Source organism: Panulirus ornatus, chromosome 27 (genome assembly GCF_036320965.1).
Source record: "Panulirus ornatus isolate Po-2019 chromosome 27, ASM3632096v1, whole genome shotgun sequence".
Lineage (NCBI taxonomy): Eukaryota > Metazoa > Arthropoda > Malacostraca > Decapoda > Palinuridae > Panulirus > Panulirus ornatus.
Genome location: NC_092250.1, coordinates 17,151,617 through 17,169,797, shown reverse-complemented (window position 1 = coordinate 17,169,797; position 18,181 = coordinate 17,151,617). Strand labels below are relative to the sequence as shown.

The window sequence follows — 18,181 nt, the reverse complement described above, 5'->3', positions numbered from 1 at the left end:
ACGCTACGGCAGGCCGCTGCTTGTATACACCGCACACGGAGGAGGCCCAGTGCATTGTGCATAGCACGCATGCTAACGCCCCCGGGGGTTGGGCTGGGGGCGGCTGGGGTTGGGGGGCGGCTGGGGGCGGCAGTTGGTGGGTAGATGGTGAGTGTCAGGGGGGAGAAGGAGGAGGAGGAGGAGGAGGAGGCTGCTGGGGGGGCCATCTCTGGGGAGGGAGTGAGTGAGTGAGGGAGTGAGTGAGGGAGGGAGGGAGGTGGTGGTCGCTCTCTTGCCCTGGCTCTGGTAGTCGTAGTGAAGGCAGCGTGGGGTGAGGTTGTGTCTGCTGGTCCTCCCGTCTCGCTTCCCACGCTGTTCTGCTCCCCCCCCAACCTCCTCTTGTCTCAGACACACGCGCGCGCGCCGCCCCTCCTGCAGAAGGAGAGACCATAAGGAAAGAGAGAGAGAGAGAGACGGACAACATGGCATCTCGACGTTAATGATAGACATCTGGTTGAAGAAAAGTAACCTTATTTTTTTTTGACCACCTTTCTCTGTCTCTCTCCCCACGCGTATACAACTTTCTCTCTCTCTCTCCTGGTGACCTCGCCTGACCTTCTCCCTGGGGTCATCCCAGAGCACCCTCACACCCCCGACGTCCACAACACACACCACCAGGACCGTCTCAGTGTGTTGTGGACAGGACCCTGCGCTGCTCCGTCGCCCCCGCCAGCAGGTTCTAGTGGGACGAGTTTCACCTCAACTATACAGACAAACACACACACACCCACCTGTCCAGGCCCCCCTGGCCGGCTGGGGGGCACCGGACGCCCAACCCAGGACAGTTCACGGAGGGAAAAGGCATTTCCATCGGGAACGGATCAAAATGCCGGAGACCGCAAAGCAATCTGCATATTAATGAGTGGAACTGATTCTGAGGCTGAGGGACGACGACGCCCTAGCCACATCTGTGTTCATCCTGTGAAAATAAGACGGTCTTAAACAAGGAAGGGTCGTGTGTGTGTGTGTGTGTGTGTGTGTGTGGTTGTGGTGGTGGTCGCTGTTCAACACCTAAAGTGTTCACAAGTCCAGCTGAACATCCAGGGTGGGGGGTTGGTGTTCAGCTCATAAGGTGGTGTGAGGTGAGGAGAGATGATGATGTTAGCCTCATTCACGAGGTGAATCTCAGGTTTTTTGGGGGGTTTTCTTCCCCCCTCATGCCATCAGCCAACACAGACTGCCACCGCCACGGAAACATCTGCAAACTGTAGTGGAACTTTGGTGTGCCAGTAAACAACCTTGGGTGCAAGAAATTGGGTCGTTCAGTGATGGAAAAGATGAAAAAAGTACTTGTGAAGTGGTGGTCACTTGGAGAAATCATATGAGAGATATCATACTCATAAGACGATAGATAATAGATATTGATAAAAAAAGTGACTTCTGGTGTTTTATTTTTCTATGAAGTGTGTTGAAGTGGGTGATTAGACGTGTTGTTAATGACCGAACGAGCAAGAACGTCGACACAAACGATAGGAAACGAGAGTGGAAGGTGAACAAGCCATATTTGCATCACTTAACAGCTAACTACTGTGTAGAAAAATACCTCGTTCTGTCATCAACACAAAAATATTCATATTTGGAAAAATCTACGATGCTTAAAAAAATAACTTCATTACTACGAAAATCCCTTTGAATTTGCTTAGACTGAAGGACAAGAAAATATAATAACGAGACAAATAAAATATATACTGAGAAGGGAAACTGTGAAATTCTGGTTTTGAGGAGAGAGAGGGGGAAAAAAAATATTATTTAGCACCAAGAGCGGAAACTCTGTCCAGAAAGACACAGACGGGAACTAACGCACCCTCATTGCCAGACACCACCACCAGAGCAACTCAAGGTAAGACCAGAGAGTTTCTCTTCTTGGTTGTTCGTTTCCTGATTGTCATTTGTTTTGGCTCCTTGTCATACGCGCAAGGACGCCTGGTTCGGAGTGGCTGGGTGGAGTGTACGTACGAAGCTAATATATATACCTCATACATGATCATTAATGACTCTGTTAGATTGGAATATAGATTGACGTAGAGGAAGTTAAAAGGGGGGTATCATTGTGATATAAATCTGGAGCATATATATATATATATATATATATATATATATATATATATATATATATATATATATATACCTTTTTTATTATACTTAGTCGCTGTCTCCCGCGTTAGCGAGGCAGCGCAAGGAAACAGACGAAAGAATAGCCCAACCCACCCACATACACACGTATATACAGAAACATCCACACACGCACACATAAATACGCATTTCAACGTATACATACATATATGTCTGTGTATACATACATTTATGTATATATACACACAGCCCCCTAGACCCTTGTATGAGAATTTGCATATTTCAAGCTGCGCTCCACACAGAAGCAGGGAAGTGATGCACACCCACCCCTTCGGTGCAAGAAGGTCCAGCAAAAAGACTCTACATCTTTCTTTTTATCGACAATAACAGAACACTGACGAAACTGATCTCTCGCTCGCATCAGAGCCACAAACAGGCGGAGTACGGTAACACACACACATACACAGACAGACAGACAGACACAAACACACACACACACAAACACAGCCAGGCAGACAGACAGAAACAGACAGACAGACACAGACAGACAGACACACACACACCTACAAATATATATATATATATATATATATATATATATATATATATATATATATATATATATATATATATATACTTTTTTTCTTACATATATTGCCCTGAAGAGTCTGTGTGTATGGCCGCCCCAGCGTCTGCCAGCAAGTATATAAATCGTCCAATTCTTTCTTCCTCAAAACCCAACGATGAAAAAAAAAAAAAGAAAATCATTCCCGTGTTGCCATCTCGCTCTGAGATGCGAACCTCATGACCTCTCTCTCTCTCTCTCTCTCTCCCAGTGTTACCAGAACCCCAGAGAGAGAGAGAGAGAGAGAGAGAGAGAGAGAGAGAGAGAGAGAGAGAGAATCTCTATTTCAAACAGGTAACAGGGAAAAATAGGGTAAACCAACCAATTTTCAACCCCAATTTCAATAAAAGCCATTCTCAGTAGCTCACGTATCATAATCATAACCAATTATTCACGTCTCATAATTCCTCATATAATGTGACCGTGAAATAGGCCGTATTTCAAGATCAGAGCTACATAAATCCCTTTCTGTTCTATCTACTTTGTGAAATATAATCTATCGCTTAGCTACCCATAGACAAAAGCATTTCAATTGGGTGTATGGGTGAAGGGGACCATTCTATAGAGGGTGTAAGGGGGAGGAGGCAAAGATAGGGCTTACAGTGGGTACAGTCCAGAATGCGACCTGGATATTTTTGTCACCACAGTTACAGAAAAGGTAAATAGTATACAGCAGGGTGGGAAAAAAAGGATTTAATTTTTTTTTACGAAGCGAATGACAGTACTAGACTGTTCATTGATTTCTAGTACTGCTGGCTATAGTTCAAGGAGACATATCTAGCAAATGCCTCTAGAACTGGTTGTTGTTCTAGAAGGTTAGTACGATCTATATGATTTTGACAGTCTATTTCTCCACACTTGTCTAATCTATCCTGTATCTAGTACTTACTCTAGATCAAACTAGAAAAAAAAAATGCCATATAGACGGAGGATACAATTACACCCGTTGTAAAACACAAGTGTAAACACGTCATATTTACAAAAGGGGGGGGGGTCCCTCCCTATGTAAAAGAATTAGGAAACATAATATGCACACAGTGCTAGACATATCTATCTATCTATCTATCTATTCATCTATCTATCTATTTACCTATACATCTATTTATCTATCTATCTATCTATCTATCTATCTATCTATCTATCTATATATATATATATATATATATATATATATATATATATATATATATATATTCCTATGAGTCCACGGGGAAAATGAAACACGAAAAGTTCCCAAGTGCACTTTCGTGTAATAATCACATCATCAGGGAAGACACAAGAGAGAAATATAACAGTCAGTTGATATACATTGAAGAGACGAAGCTAGGACGCCATTTGGTAAACATGTGATATATATATATATATATATATATATATATATATATATATATATATATATATATATATATATATATATATGCAGATAATTTTGGCTGTTTTTTTTCTTAAGGGATTAATTTGTAGTGTATGATTTAAGGTTTATCATTGAGGTTTTAAGGTATAATGTTATGCTTTGATGGAGAGAGAGAGATCGAGAGAGAGAGAGAGAGAGAGAGAGAGAGAGAGAGAGAGAGAGAGAGAGAGAGAGAGAGAGAGAGGGAGGGAGGGAGGGAGAAGGTATGAGTGTTGGAGAGGAGAGGGGAGTGAGCTGGGTGGGTGGCGCTAGCTTGGCTGAGCTAGGATGCAGAGGAGGAGGGGGGGGGGGGGTGGGAGTAGGGGGAAGGAGGGGAGTCCTGACCTTGGGTGGGGGGGATGAGGGGAGGGGGAGAGGGATGAGGGGGGGAGCTGGCTGGGTGTGTGTTGCGGAGCGATACAGCTTGCTGGGTCACCACCACCAGCTGCTGGTGCTGCCGGCCTTTGGCGATGATGGGAGGGGGGAGGTGTTTCCCCCGCGGATAAACGGGTCATCATCACTCACCCCCTCCCTCCCCTGATGACGTCAGCCAGCCAGAGGCGTCATCCATGACGTCACTGAGACGTCACTGAACATGATATTCTCTCTCTCTCTTTCTCTCTCTCTCTCTCTCTCTCTCTCTCTCTCTCTCTCTCTAATACATGAGTAGTTATCGCATAACGCCCCCCCCCCCCAGTCATCACCCCCCCCCCCCATGTGATAAGCCCCCGCTAACTAGCCCCTTCTTCATTAACCTTCCTAACCTAACCTGGTGGTAATGCCCCGGGGGGCAGCTTCCCGCCCCCCGGGGCCTGACCCACCTACCCACCCCAGGGTACTCCCGTAAGGCCACGGGTGGGGGCACCCACTCTGACTCACTGACTCACTACCCCTCCCACGGCTGACTCACTGACTCGCTACTACCCCGGCTGACTCACTGACTCACTACTCCCACGGCTGACTCACTGACTCACTACTCCCACGGCTGACTCACTGACTCACTACTCCCACGGCTGACTCACTGACTCACTACCCCTTCCACGGCTGACTTACTGACTCACTACTCCCACGGCTGACTCACTGACTCACTACTACCCCGGCTGACTCACTGACTCACTACCCCTCCCACGGCTGACTTACTGACTCACTACTACCCCGGCTGACTCACTGACTCACTACCCCTCCCACGGCTGACTCACTGACTCGCTACTCCCACGGCTGACTCACTGACTCACTACCCCCCCGGCTGACTTACTACCCCCCCGGTTTCCGTGAGTGACTGGGAACAGGATGAGTGTCTGGTGTACTGGTAACTCATAAAGTTACGAAAATTAGAAGAGATCTGCTTTTATGGGTAATTTGATGGGTCTTGAGTTACGGTCGTGGTGGTGTTTGTTAGGTGAGTTACGGGTCTGTGGGACCTCTATACTGGGGTGAGTTACGGGCGTATGTGTCCTCTATACTGGGTAAGTTACGGGTCTGTGGGACCTCTATACTGGGCGAGTTACGGGTCTGTGGGTCCTCTATACTGGGCGAGTTACGGGTCTGTGGGACCTCTATACTGGGCGAGTTACGGGTCTGTGGGTCCTCTATACTGGGCGAGTTACGGGTCTATGGGTCCTCTATACTGGGTGAGTTACGGGTCTGTTGGACCTCTATACTGGGGTGAGGTACGGGTCTGTGGGTCCTCACTGCTTCGTGAGTTACGGAGAGAGTTGTGAGTGTCGCTGAGGGACAGACGGTGTGAGTGCCAAGGATTGCGACAAGAGAGGAATTCACAGAGGAAGGGGGAGGGGGGGGTCGACCTACCTGCTGAGAGAGAGAGAGAGAGAGAGAGAGAGAGAGAGAGAGAGAGAGAGAGAGAGAGAGAGAGAGAGAGAGAGAGAGCTGCTTCTCCTCACAGAATAATAATGACCATATCTCAGGCAAAATTGTGCCCTTCTTTCCCTCAGGTATTACATACTCGCTTGCCTTACCACCCCCTCTCCTCTCTTCCCCTCTCCCTCCTCCCCTCGCCTAAGCATTTAACCCTCCTCTCTCTCTCTCTCTCTCTCTCTCTCTCTCTCTCTCTCTCGCTGCCCCTGGCTCAGGGGGGGGGGGGGGGACACACTTGACAGATGCAAATACTCTTCACATAACAAGTCTTTAACCCCCCCGTCACCCCTCACCCCTACCCCCTTCCCCCTCCCCAAGGCCTGGGGGAAGGCATACGCCATTATCTGGCACACTGGAGGAAGGAGGGAGGGAGGGAGGGAGGGAGGGAGGGAGGGAGGGAGGGGTTTAAGGAGTATAGCTTGAAGAGTAAGGGAAAGGTGGAGGGGGAGGGTGAGTGTATATGGCTTAGGGTGTTGGAGGTGTGGGGGGGATGAAGGGAGGGTGTGTTGTGGGAGTAGATAGTTTTAACCTCCCCAGATAAATGATAAACTCCCCCCATAGATAACCTCCCCATCCTTGACCTTGACCACAAGGTCAAGTTCCACGACTCCTCTCTGTCTTATCACTGACGAAGCTTCGAAGCCTCATGAATCATGTGGATAAACAGATAAAAGATTAGATATATATACAAATGCTGTATCTAGATTTGGGGAGATGAAAATATATTTATATTTCAATTAAATTACAAACAGTGGCTCTAGTTAGTGAGTAAATAGCGTTTCAAAATTAAAAAACTTCTATGGGTTCATTGGTTCGACCCAGTGAACCGGGTTTCGAGAATTATCTCAAAGTTCGAATCACTTAAGGTAAACAATATCCTTCATCTTTCCCAGGATGATGTAGCTTCGCGCATCCATATTTTCCCTAGGTTGGTGTAGGTTAGTGTCTATATATTTTTTTCCCAGGATAAACGTTAAGTTTGTCTCCACATATTTTTCCCTTTTTTTTTTCTTCCCAGGAAACTGCAAGTTTGCGTCTCGAAATGATCAGTGCTTCGGTGGTCTGACACCCCAAAACAAAAGGAAAAAAGATGAGACAACATAATAAAAACAAAAACTAAGAAATAACCAAAGGATACTTAAATAAAGACAAGAGTGTCTACAGCTCAGAACACTGCCAAAAAAAAAAAAAAAAGAAAAGAAAAGACTGGAATATTTACTTTTTCATTGATTCGGAACTTTACTGTGAGATAATGTTCGATCGTAATGTTGTCTCACACAACACACTGAATTGGAATTGAAGAGGAGAAGAAAATAAGAGAAAAAAAAAATTTAATAGAGTTTTTGAAAAAAATGGGCTGCAGGACTGTGGCCATGGAGACGAAACTCTCTCTCTCTCTCTCTCTCTCTCTCTCTCTCTCTCTCTCTCTCTTCACTGTCTTGCAGATGACACGAGAGTACATAAAACAGTGGAGAAAGAAGAAGAAGAAAATGATTTAAGGAAATACATCATCAAATATATGGGCGTCTCTCTCTCTGTCTCTCTCTCTGTGTAAGTGACCTACCGAGAGAGAGAGAGAGAGAGAGAGAGAGAGAGAGAGAGAGAGAGAGAGAGAGAGAGAGAGAGAGAGAGAGAAATGCATGTCGAAATACACGAAAAGTTCTCATAAATGAGGTGGTGAGGTTAGCAGCATCAGGTCAGATAATGAGAGGTATGATCATGAGAAACACCATCACAACGAGACAGACAAAATAAAATAAGACATCGATGAGAATGTTCAACGTGTGCAGAAGAAGCAGGATTGAACACTACTGTGTCTTGTGGTGAACAGGGGAACAGGTGGAAATAAACTACAGAACTTAACCACAGGTAGGTAGGTAGGTGTGTATGTAGGTGCGTAGGTAGGTAGGTAAGTGGGCAGGTAAGAAGGTAGGCAGGTACGTAGGTAGATAGGTGTGTAGGTAGGTAGGTAGGTGTGTGGGTAGATAGGTAGGTAAGCAAGAAGGCAGGTAGGTAGGTAGGTGTGTAGGTAGGTGCGTAGGTAGATAGGTAAGTGGGCAGGTAAGAAGGTAGGCAGGTACGTAGGTAGATAGGTGTGTAGGTAGGTAGGTAGGTGTGTAGGTAGATAGGTAGGTAAGCAAGAAGGCAGGTAGGTAGGTAGGTGTGTAGGTAGGTGTGTAGGTAAGTAGGCAGGTAAGAGGTAGGTAGGTACGTAGGTAGGTAGGTAGACAGGTAGGTAGGTAGGTAGGTAGGTAGGTAGGTACGTAGGCAGGTAGGTAGGCAGGTAACGTAAATACACCTGTACAGACGGAGTATGGACGACTTCGCCCCATACTCATTTCAACACACACACTCCGGCCACCAAGCCAGAGGCAGACTTCGTGAAGATATGAGTAATGTCGCTCTGGTCCCGTGGGCAGCCACCCCTCCCGTTCGACAGCGAAACCCGAGCACCTTCGATCGATTCTCCCGTGCAGGGGCGTGGTCGGCCAGCGCTGGATACCCCGGTGTTTTTAGAAAATGGCGTGTTGTTTTCGCGTCGTTTTCTTCGAAAGTCATTTCTGACTTTTTTTGTGGTGGGTTATGAAACGATTTCGTGTGTAATCGGGGACTGAATAAATGACTTCTTTTTTATATACTCTCTCTCTCTCTCTCTCTCTCTCTCTCTCTCTCTCTCTCTCTCTCTCATAATTCTCTCACATCTTTGCTCTTTAAATATTGCTTTTTTTCATATATATCTTTTTCCTAATCACCTTTCACTCTTATTTAATTCCATTCTCTTCCATCTGATCTTCTTTTTTTTTTTTGATCCATTTATCTCTAAAATAACAGAAGACGTAATCACTATATACAGAGTGTGGCAAGGAAGATATAAATGGCGGGGTATCCTTCTAAATTTGGTGACTGGCTGCGTGTCGTGAGAGAACAATAGCACGTTTTGAAGAGAGAGAGAGAGAGAGAGAGAGAGAGAGAGAGAGAGAGAGAGAGAGAGAGAGAGAGAGAGAGAGAGAGAGAGAGAGCGGGTGGCCTTGGGCAGACCATACTAAGTAATAGACAGTCGTCAGTGAGCAGCTGTAAACATACATGTGGGATTAAACCTGTGATTTCGGAGTGATAAACTGTCCCAGGCTGATTTCCAAACTCGACCCCCTCCTTCCCCTACGTCGAAATGTTGATGTTTACCTTTCCATCTTGTATAGGTATTACGTTGTCTTTTTTTTGCTCCCGAGAGCTGGCTGCTTGTGTACCCCCAACACCCCATCACAACTAGCTAGACCACACAATACTGGGCAAGCTGCTGCGTCACATGATTATTGTGAGGCCACCAGTAACTCAAGGGTGGGCCGTTTTGATAACTGTTTCTTTCCCTACACCTCCAAGCTTTGGAACTCTCTCTACCTCTTCTCATGTCTCTCACAATAACCATGACCTGGCATATTTCAAAAAGACAGGTTCATCACTTCCTCCAAAATTCGTAAATACTTTCCCCTTGTCTTTTCTTTTTTCCATTTCCATTACCCTCTCTATATTTCAATTAAGGCCTGGCCTTGATTTGGGTTTCCGACCGTGACTGGAGCCTTCAACACAAAAACAAAAATGATTAAGAAAGAAAGAATGCAAATGAGACTTTCCAGTTAAATAAATAAATAAAAGGAAACATCCGAAAATGAAACGAGGTAATTTGGACAGCAGTTCAACCTGACTGTTTCTATCTCTCTCTTTTTTTTCCCCACCTAGATCTATTTCTATATTTTCCCTTCAAGGTTACTTTGCTAAGTACCGACTAGCGACTACACATGTGAAAACAATTTCATTTGGGATGATGATATACCTCGTGTGTATGACGATAGTGGACGAGAACCAACGTTTTGGTGGATATAAGGAGTATATCAGGGTTTCTTAAGGGCCATAGGGAGTATATCAGGGTTCCTTAAGGGCTACAGGGAGTATATCAGGGTTTCTGAAGGGCCATAGGGAGTATATCAGGGTTTCTTAAGGGCTATAGGGAGTATATCAGGACTTCCCAGATCGTGGGAGATATACTGCTATACTCCCCCCATCCCCACACACACACTCGTTGCCATTCATAGCCCCTCCCATCCTCCCTTACTCGTTGCCACATCCAGTGGCACCCCCACAATGTACTCACAGCCCTTGTGGCAATTGCCAAAGAATGTTGGGGGGGGGGGGGCAACTTGAGATGGGCCTTCCCCCCCCCCCGGCTATTGTTAGCCCCTCCATCAACTGGTCCAGCCAAACAACAACAACAACAACAACAACAACAAGAACAAAAAGACACAACGAACGAGTGAGGGATAATTGTTTCTATCAAAAATTGAAAGAAGAATCTAACACAAAATTACGACGAGCAAGTAGTCGAATTATTGTGTACCAGGAACGACACATCTTATGAACTACTTCGAAGGGACTAATTATACAAGGGGAAATAATCACATCCAATGGAATAATCATACACGAAAAATGATCCAATCAAAGCCCTAACTACACACAAGATCGCACCAAAGGAGGTTAATCATATATGAGAAACCAGTTCATTAAACACTAATCCAGCACTAGAAATTATACCATCGAAGGGACGATCTATGTACGAGAGTTCCTGGTTATATAGTGAACGTTCGAAGCGTCAACACACAGACGGTGTGAACATCATACTCGAGTGGACGAAGCCTTGTTGACATGATCCAGGAGTACGATAATTATGGCATCCATACGATACCCACTGTTGTTGACATGATCCAGAAGTACGATAATTATGGCATCCATACGATACCCACTGCTGTTGACATGATCCAGAAGTACGATAATTATGGCATCCATACGATACCCACTGTTGTTGACATGATCCAGAAGTACGATAATTATGGCATCCGTATGATACCCACTGTTGTTGACATGATCCAGAAGTACGATAATTATGGCATCCATACGATACCCACTGTTGTTGACAGTGTTCATGATGTGGGATTTGCAGGGTAGAGTGGAGGAAATGATGAGGCTTGACGTGTGCTCATGTTGTCCAAGGTTGAATTACGATGTTTTGAAATCTAATATGAGAGAGAGAGAGAGAGAGAGAGAGAGAGAGAGAGAGAGAGAGAGAGAGAGAGAGAGAGAGAGAGAGAGAGAGGTAGATACTAATTTTCTTTTGCTTCTTCGAAATGGTCCAGGTCAAAGATAGCTCATCTGGAGATGGTGTTCAGGTTCGAACTGAGACAGGGACTAGTTCAGTTCGAGAAAAAGAATAAGAATCTATTAATAAGAGGAATTAAACTGAGCCGAAGTATCTATACTGGAATTCTCGGTGCTCGAATGAACAGGGTTAGTGACTGAAGACAGAATAGAGTGGGTCACAAGACAGAGTCTTTAGGAACGCCACACCCGACACCATCATGTGGAAAAGGTCGTTCCATCAACACTTGCCTCCAGCGAACGGCTGGGAGGGGAAACTGTGCCGCTGTATGGAACAGTGAGAAGCAAAGATTCCAAGAAAGAAAAGAAAGAGAAAAGTTCAGTTGAGGGAAAGGTTTGTGCCACGCTCCAGCTGGTGGTGGCCGTCGTCCTAGGATCTACCAAAATCGTCGAGAGAGAGAGAGAGAGAGAGAGAGAGAGAGAGAGAGAGAGAGAGAGAGAGAGAGAGAGAGAGAGAGAGAGAGCCAGGCCACACGTCTGACGTGATCGCCTGCAGAGCTCCCCCCCCCCTCCCCCCCCGCCCAAAACACCATAGTGATGATCGAAACGAAGACAAAAATGCCAATTTTCTTTTTTTTTATTTTTATAAGAACGTGATGGCGACTCTAACAGGGATTATGAAGAGAAGTGACAAGAGATGGAACCTTAATTCCATGCGGGGTCTAAATCAGTCTTTTTTCATAGGGATGAACTACACCAAGGCATGCTTCCACCAACGAGGTGGAAACTTAAGGTTTGGAGACTTGAGTGGAATTAGGGCCAGCGAGAGAGAGATTTCGCACAGAAGTCCCACACTCGCCATCTATTCCTCTGGCCTCGTTCACGTCCAGCTGGGAGAGTACAAGGACGACCTTGGGTGAGGTTCATAATTTATGAGATGGGCAAAAGGGATCCAGTGGGAGGAGATAGCAGCCAGTACAGACCTAAATATGGAGCCACCCAAAAGTAGAGTCAGGTAGAAAGGCGCTCCATCGTAGAAAAAGAAAGAAAAAACATACAAACCCGAGTGGTTTTATCAGCTGGAGAGTTACCTATAGATTGATGAGTCTCAGAAAGTTATAGAAAACCTTGCATGGTAGAGTCTGTTTGTGTGAGGAAGGTTCCTGTACGTATGTGTTGAAGGATATCCCTCCTTCCCTTACATGGGCTTCGTTGAGTACTGAGATAAACCCACGTATAAGGAGGTAGGATTAATGGTCTCTGTATATCGTAGCTCGCTCATCTTCGTCCTCCCTGGCCAGGCCAAGCTCTCGCCCGGACGAAGGGGCTCGGACGAAGGGGCTCGGACGAAGGTGGCCAGACGAAGGTGCCCGGACGAAGGTGTTCGGACGAAGGTGGCCAGACGAAGGTACCCGGACGAAGGTGTTCGGACGAAGGTGTTCGGACGAAGGTGTTCGGACGAAGGGACTCGTGTTAGGGAGGCTGGTTCGTCCGGACGAGCGTGTTGGCGTTGCTGGACTTGGTTTTCTCGGGGAGTGAGAGGGCCATGTATGTGTGTGGGTGTGTGTGTGTGTGTGTGTGTGTGTGTGTGGCCCTGAGGATATGGCCAAGTCATACTCTCTCTCTCTCTCTCTCTCTCTCTCTCTCTCTCTCTCTCTCTCTCTCTCTCTCTCTCTCAGCTCACCGGTCTTAAGAACTCTTCGGACCGACAAAAACAGTGAGAGCGGTGGCTGGCTAGAGTTGACGGCGAAATGAAAGTTGACCGCATCGGAAGGTAGAGAGAGAGAGAGAGAGAGAGAGAGAGAGAGAGAGAGAGAGAGAGAGAGAGAGAGAGAGAGAGAGAGAGAGAGAGAGAGAACACCTTCAGTGGCTACCCGTCAACGCAAACCACACAAACACACACACACACAAAATAAAAATACAACACATGAAAGACACAAAACCACCAGATGGCATCTACAACACCAGGAACACAAAACACAAAAATACACCACATCTACACCCAAAAAACACCTTCTCCCCTCCCCACCCCACCCCTTCCCCACACCCCTACCAGAGGTCAAAGGTCAGGCGAGATACGTGGGACGTGTTCCCGGTCAGTCAGTCGCTGGGGGAGGAGGGAACTGGTCGCCAGTCAAATCGAACCAGCTGCTCCTCCACCACCTCCACCTCCCAATCACCCACCCACCCACCCACCTACCTCACACCCACCCACCTACCTACCTCACACCCACCTACCCTACCTACCTCACACCTACCCCTACCTACCTCACAGACACCTGGAGGTACACACTGGTATGAGACCAGCAACCCCCTACACACACACACACACACACACACACCTCCCTCATGAAACAGCTCGTGTTAGCTTGTTCAAGATCGTTCTGTCCCTCATACACTGTGTCTGACAACTTGTTTAACAACTTTATCGCCCCTCTCCCTCACACTTGCGTTCGATATACCTCACAAACACTCACACACACACACACACACACACACACACACGGAGCACGTCCGATATTCTATTGACGTAACGATAAGAAGCCAGTCCTGTACGAGGGCCATGTCAACAGAAAGTCTGGATTCTGTACATCAACTTCTTTTTCTTCCCCCCTCCTCCTCCTCCTCCTCCACGTACGATACCCAGAGTCTCTCTCTCCTCTCGGTGTGTGTGTGTGTGTGTGTGTGTGTGTGTGAGTGTGTGTGTGTGTGTGTGTGAGTGTGTGTGTGTGTGTGTGTGTGTGTTCGTTCCTCCGCGTCGTGAAACGGGGGCGATACACACGTCCGGTATCTCCTCCTCTCGTTTACCAGACATTGAACCTTATTTACGCCCTCGTTGATCGCGTAAATAAAGGGGGGAAGGGTGGAGGGGCTGAGGGAGGTCACTAGGAGGCGAAGGTGACTCTCATATGGAATAGGGAACCCATATTCAGACGATCCCAATGTGTGGGGGATCCAAACCACCGTAATACTGGGATCCAATCCCGATGAAGTGACACTGATGGGCTTTTGTTACGCTTCCTGTAGGGTCTACGGGCCTATAGCCGATCCTCTGCTCCTATCCTTATAGGACGTGTGGGATAGCCACCAACACGGCGGATCTAACACTGTACAACAGGGTTAGTGCTGACTTAGATAGCGGTAGAATAACTCCCTCGGAAATCGGTACACTTGTACTGAAGGTCCCCCATGTGTCTCTCTCTCTCTCTCTCTCTCTCTCTCTCTCTCTCTCTCTCTCTCTCTCTCTCTGACACACAGACACACGCACACACACAGTCTTTCATATTTTTAAAAGCAGATGTGGTCATGAGTTCAAGACTCGTTCCAAATCTGCACTGATGCCGGGTCACGCGAACAGTTTAGCATCGTCTGTCTCACACGTTATGATATAAACAGTTTAGCTTCGTCTGTCTCAAAAACACAAGACATAAACTGTGTTTAGAATCACCCAATGAATTCCGTCCGACCCATGACTTTGAATTAGATTTTGACTGAAGTCGTGATCATATCCGGCTTTGAAAGTGAGTTGAGTTTCTGCCCTCGAGTGAGAGTGAGTGAGAGATAGACACGATATTCTTTCCTCTTTTTTCCCTTCTACATTCGGTGTTCCTTGGATAGATAACATCTCAAAATAATTTACTCCACGAATTAAACATCTCTCTTCAACAATCTCTTCCCGAAACCTCTCTCTCTCTCTCTCTCTCTCTCTCTCTCTCTCTCTCTCTCTCTCTCTCTCTCTCAGCGATACGTAGAGATGGTTCAGTTCCCCACTATCTCTCTCCACAAAACTATCTCATATCGTTCATATATATCGTGAAGATCCACGGTTTGAACGCCATATCTCTGGGATCCTTCGCTTGTCGGCAGAATATCGCGAAAAGTAATGGGCCAAAGTCGATGGAATTTCGTGTGTACGTCAATTATTACTGAGAGAAGACACCTTTAGGTCATGGTGATTGTAGGTCAAAGGTCAAGAGGAGCAACAGTGGGCGGAGGGGCGCTTCTTGGCGAAGAGGTCACGAGTGTCATTTCACAAGCAGGTATGGAAGCAGGAGACTGAGCAGGGACGAGCAGCTAGGAGCAGGTGGAGGCGAGCAGGCACGAACGCCAAAGGGTGAAAGAAAATGGGATCCATCCTCCAGTCACGTTGCTTTCCTGATAATTAGTGTTGGGAGGGTCCTCACACGGGGGGGGGGGGGGGGGGGGGCCCTCAGCGAGGTGTCGGGGCCCAAGGGGGGTTCCCTGCATGCTGAGGGGTGGGGGGGTGTCCCAGGACTTGTCCCACCGGGGGGATGTGTCCCCAGGGGGCCCTGTTCCACGAGTGTCCCAGGGACTGTCCCACGAGGGTCCAAGGCGGCGTGTCCCGCATCGGTCCCGGGCTCTATCCCACGAGGGTCCCAGGGCTTGTACCACTGGGGTTCCCAGGAATAACCCATGGGTGTCCCAGGGCCCTATCCCACGGGGGTCCCAGTGCCTGTATTCATCAACTTTCAAGGACGTGTGGTCCAATCTCCAACACCGCCCCCCCTCTACCACTTCATAACCCAGTTTATCCCATTCCCCCACCACCGTTGCGATACGCCACCATCACTTCCCATTTTCTTCTACGAAGTGCCTTAACCAGTTCCGTGTGACGTCTTCTGCGTGTTCTGTTGTTCAGTGTTGATATGAACCAAATGGTCAGAACCTCAAAAGGGCTGTGATCAAATCACCCCTCACTCATCTCTCTTCCAAGTTGAGCAAATAAAACTCCAGCGTCTAACCTCTCTCTCCCATTTTTTCCTTATATATTCCGGTAGCATCCAATGTCGCCTTCTTCTGGACCTTCTCTATTAGCTCTTTGCGCTTCTTCAACGGTGGTGACCAAAGACGGGAAACTTATCACAGTATTGACCTAACGTGGGATGGGAACCAGTTGCCAGACACTTCCTGAGCCATGAATTTGAATGCCAGTCCAGCATTCGCCCGCCAGACGAGACGTGGGTCTACTTAGCTATTCTCATGACGAGCGACAAGTGAGAGGTCGACGTCCACTTCCAAGTGTGTGTGTGTCTGTGTCTCTGTGTGTTTGTGTGTGTGTGTGTGTTTGTAGCCAGCGAACACGAGGCCAGCGAACGCAAAGAAGCCAGCGAACATGATTCCAGCTCAGACCAGACGTGCTCCCAATCACCACCCTCACAGAGCAGGGGGCAGGGGGGGGGGGGTAGTTCGTCATGAAGTACAGACAGACGAACATACACACCCACCTACCCCCTCCCCCCCCCTCATTCCCAATCCCTCCCCCCCAAGGACACTTGAGACAACCCCCCCCCCACCCCACCCTCGCACACTGACTCACACAACCGGTTCGAAACAGGTCATGGAGACAGAAACCCCCCCTCCCCCACCTCTCCCCCCCACCCCCATAGCCCACAACCCCCACCCTCCCTTTTTTTTTTTTTTTTTCCAAAAGAAGGAACAGAGAAGGGGGCCAGGTGGGGATATTCCCTCAGTGGCCCAGTTCTCTGTTCTTAACGCTACCTCGCTAACGCGGGAAATGGCGAATAGTTTGAAAAAAAAAAAAAAAAAAATATATATATATATATATATATATATATATATATATATATATATATATATATATGTATATACATATATATGCGTCATACACAGATCTATATCATCTATACGCACGATACTCACAGGCGTATATTGCGTCGTGAATCACAATGGATGACGCAGTCTTAATGTGTCGGACATATTACCGTCAATAAGGGAGACAGACAGACAGACAGCTAAGCTACAGCTGCCGTGTGTGTGTGTGTGTGTGTGTGTGTGTGTGTGTGTGTGTGTGTGTGTGGGAGGGGTACCTGTCTCTCTCTAGCTTCAGGATAAGATAATCTGGCCCTTATTGACTCGCTCGTTAGCTCAATCTACCCGAAATGGAGAGGGTAGATAGTATGGGTAATGGAGGTAGATTTGAGGGTTAATGCGTCTGGTATATGGACGACGTTAAGGGGTGATATATATATATATATATATATATATATATATATATATATATATATATATATATATATATATATATATATATATATATATATTCCTTCTAACCCATGGTGAAATGGAACACGATAAGTTCCCAAGTGCACTCTCGTGTAATAATCACATCATCAGGGGAGACACAAGAGAGAAATATAACAGTCAGTTGATATACAACGACGAGACGTAGCTCTTTCTTGTGTCTCCCCTGATGATGTGATTATTACACGAAAGTGCACTTGGGAACTTAGCGGGTTTCATTTCCCCCGTGGATATAAGAGGATTCTACTACATCACGCGTTGCTATTTACTGTGCGGCGGGGTAGCAACGGGAATGGATGAAGGCAAGCAACTATGAATATAAAAGTGTCTACATGTATATGTTTATGTATGTATATGTTGATACATATATATACATGTATGTATATATGCGTGTATGGGCGTCTATGTATATGAATACGTGTATATGAGTGGGGATGGGCCATTCTTTCGTCTGTTTCCTGGCGCTACCTCGCTGACGCGGGAGAAGAAGATGAAAACACCAGCGAATTTAAACGCAATGAACCCGCACGTATGGCAGAACCTCGGCTTGAGTTCAACGCACCTCCGCCCGGGTCAACACTGAGGTATACGTCAGTGTGTGTCATTATTGCTATTCTTCAGCGATCGTGAGGGGCGAGGGGGGGGGGGGGGAGGTGCGTCCGTGCGTCCGTCCGTCCGTCTGTCTGTTCCGGGTTAGCGAAGGGAAAGGAGCCGGGGTGGGTGGGTGGGTGGTGGTGGGGTTGGGGTGGAGTGGTGTGGGGTTGTGGTGGGGTTGTGGGGTGGTGTGGTGAGGTTGGGGTGGTGTGGAGTGGGGTGGTGTGGTGGGGTTGGGGTGGAGTGGTGTGGGGTTGTGGTGGTGAGGTTGGGGTGGTGTGGTGGGGTTAGGGGTGGAGTGGTGTGGGGTTGTGGTGGGGTTGTGGTGTGGTGGGGTTAGGGTGGTGGAGTGGAGTGGGATGGTGAGGTTG

At 47.2% G+C, this 18,181-nt stretch overlaps 1 long non-coding RNA gene across 1 annotated transcript in view; it reads left to right on the top strand.

Moving 5' to 3' along the window:
- The first annotated feature begins 253 nt into the window (after positions 1-253).
- Positions 254-18,181, top strand: part of LOC139757614 (uncharacterized) — a 185,609-nt gene continuing 167,681 nt past the window's right edge. The window contains exon 1 of the long non-coding RNA XR_011714684.1: positions 254-1,879. This is a non-coding gene — a long non-coding RNA (uncharacterized lncRNA). The remainder of the gene's footprint in view (positions 1,880-18,181) is intronic.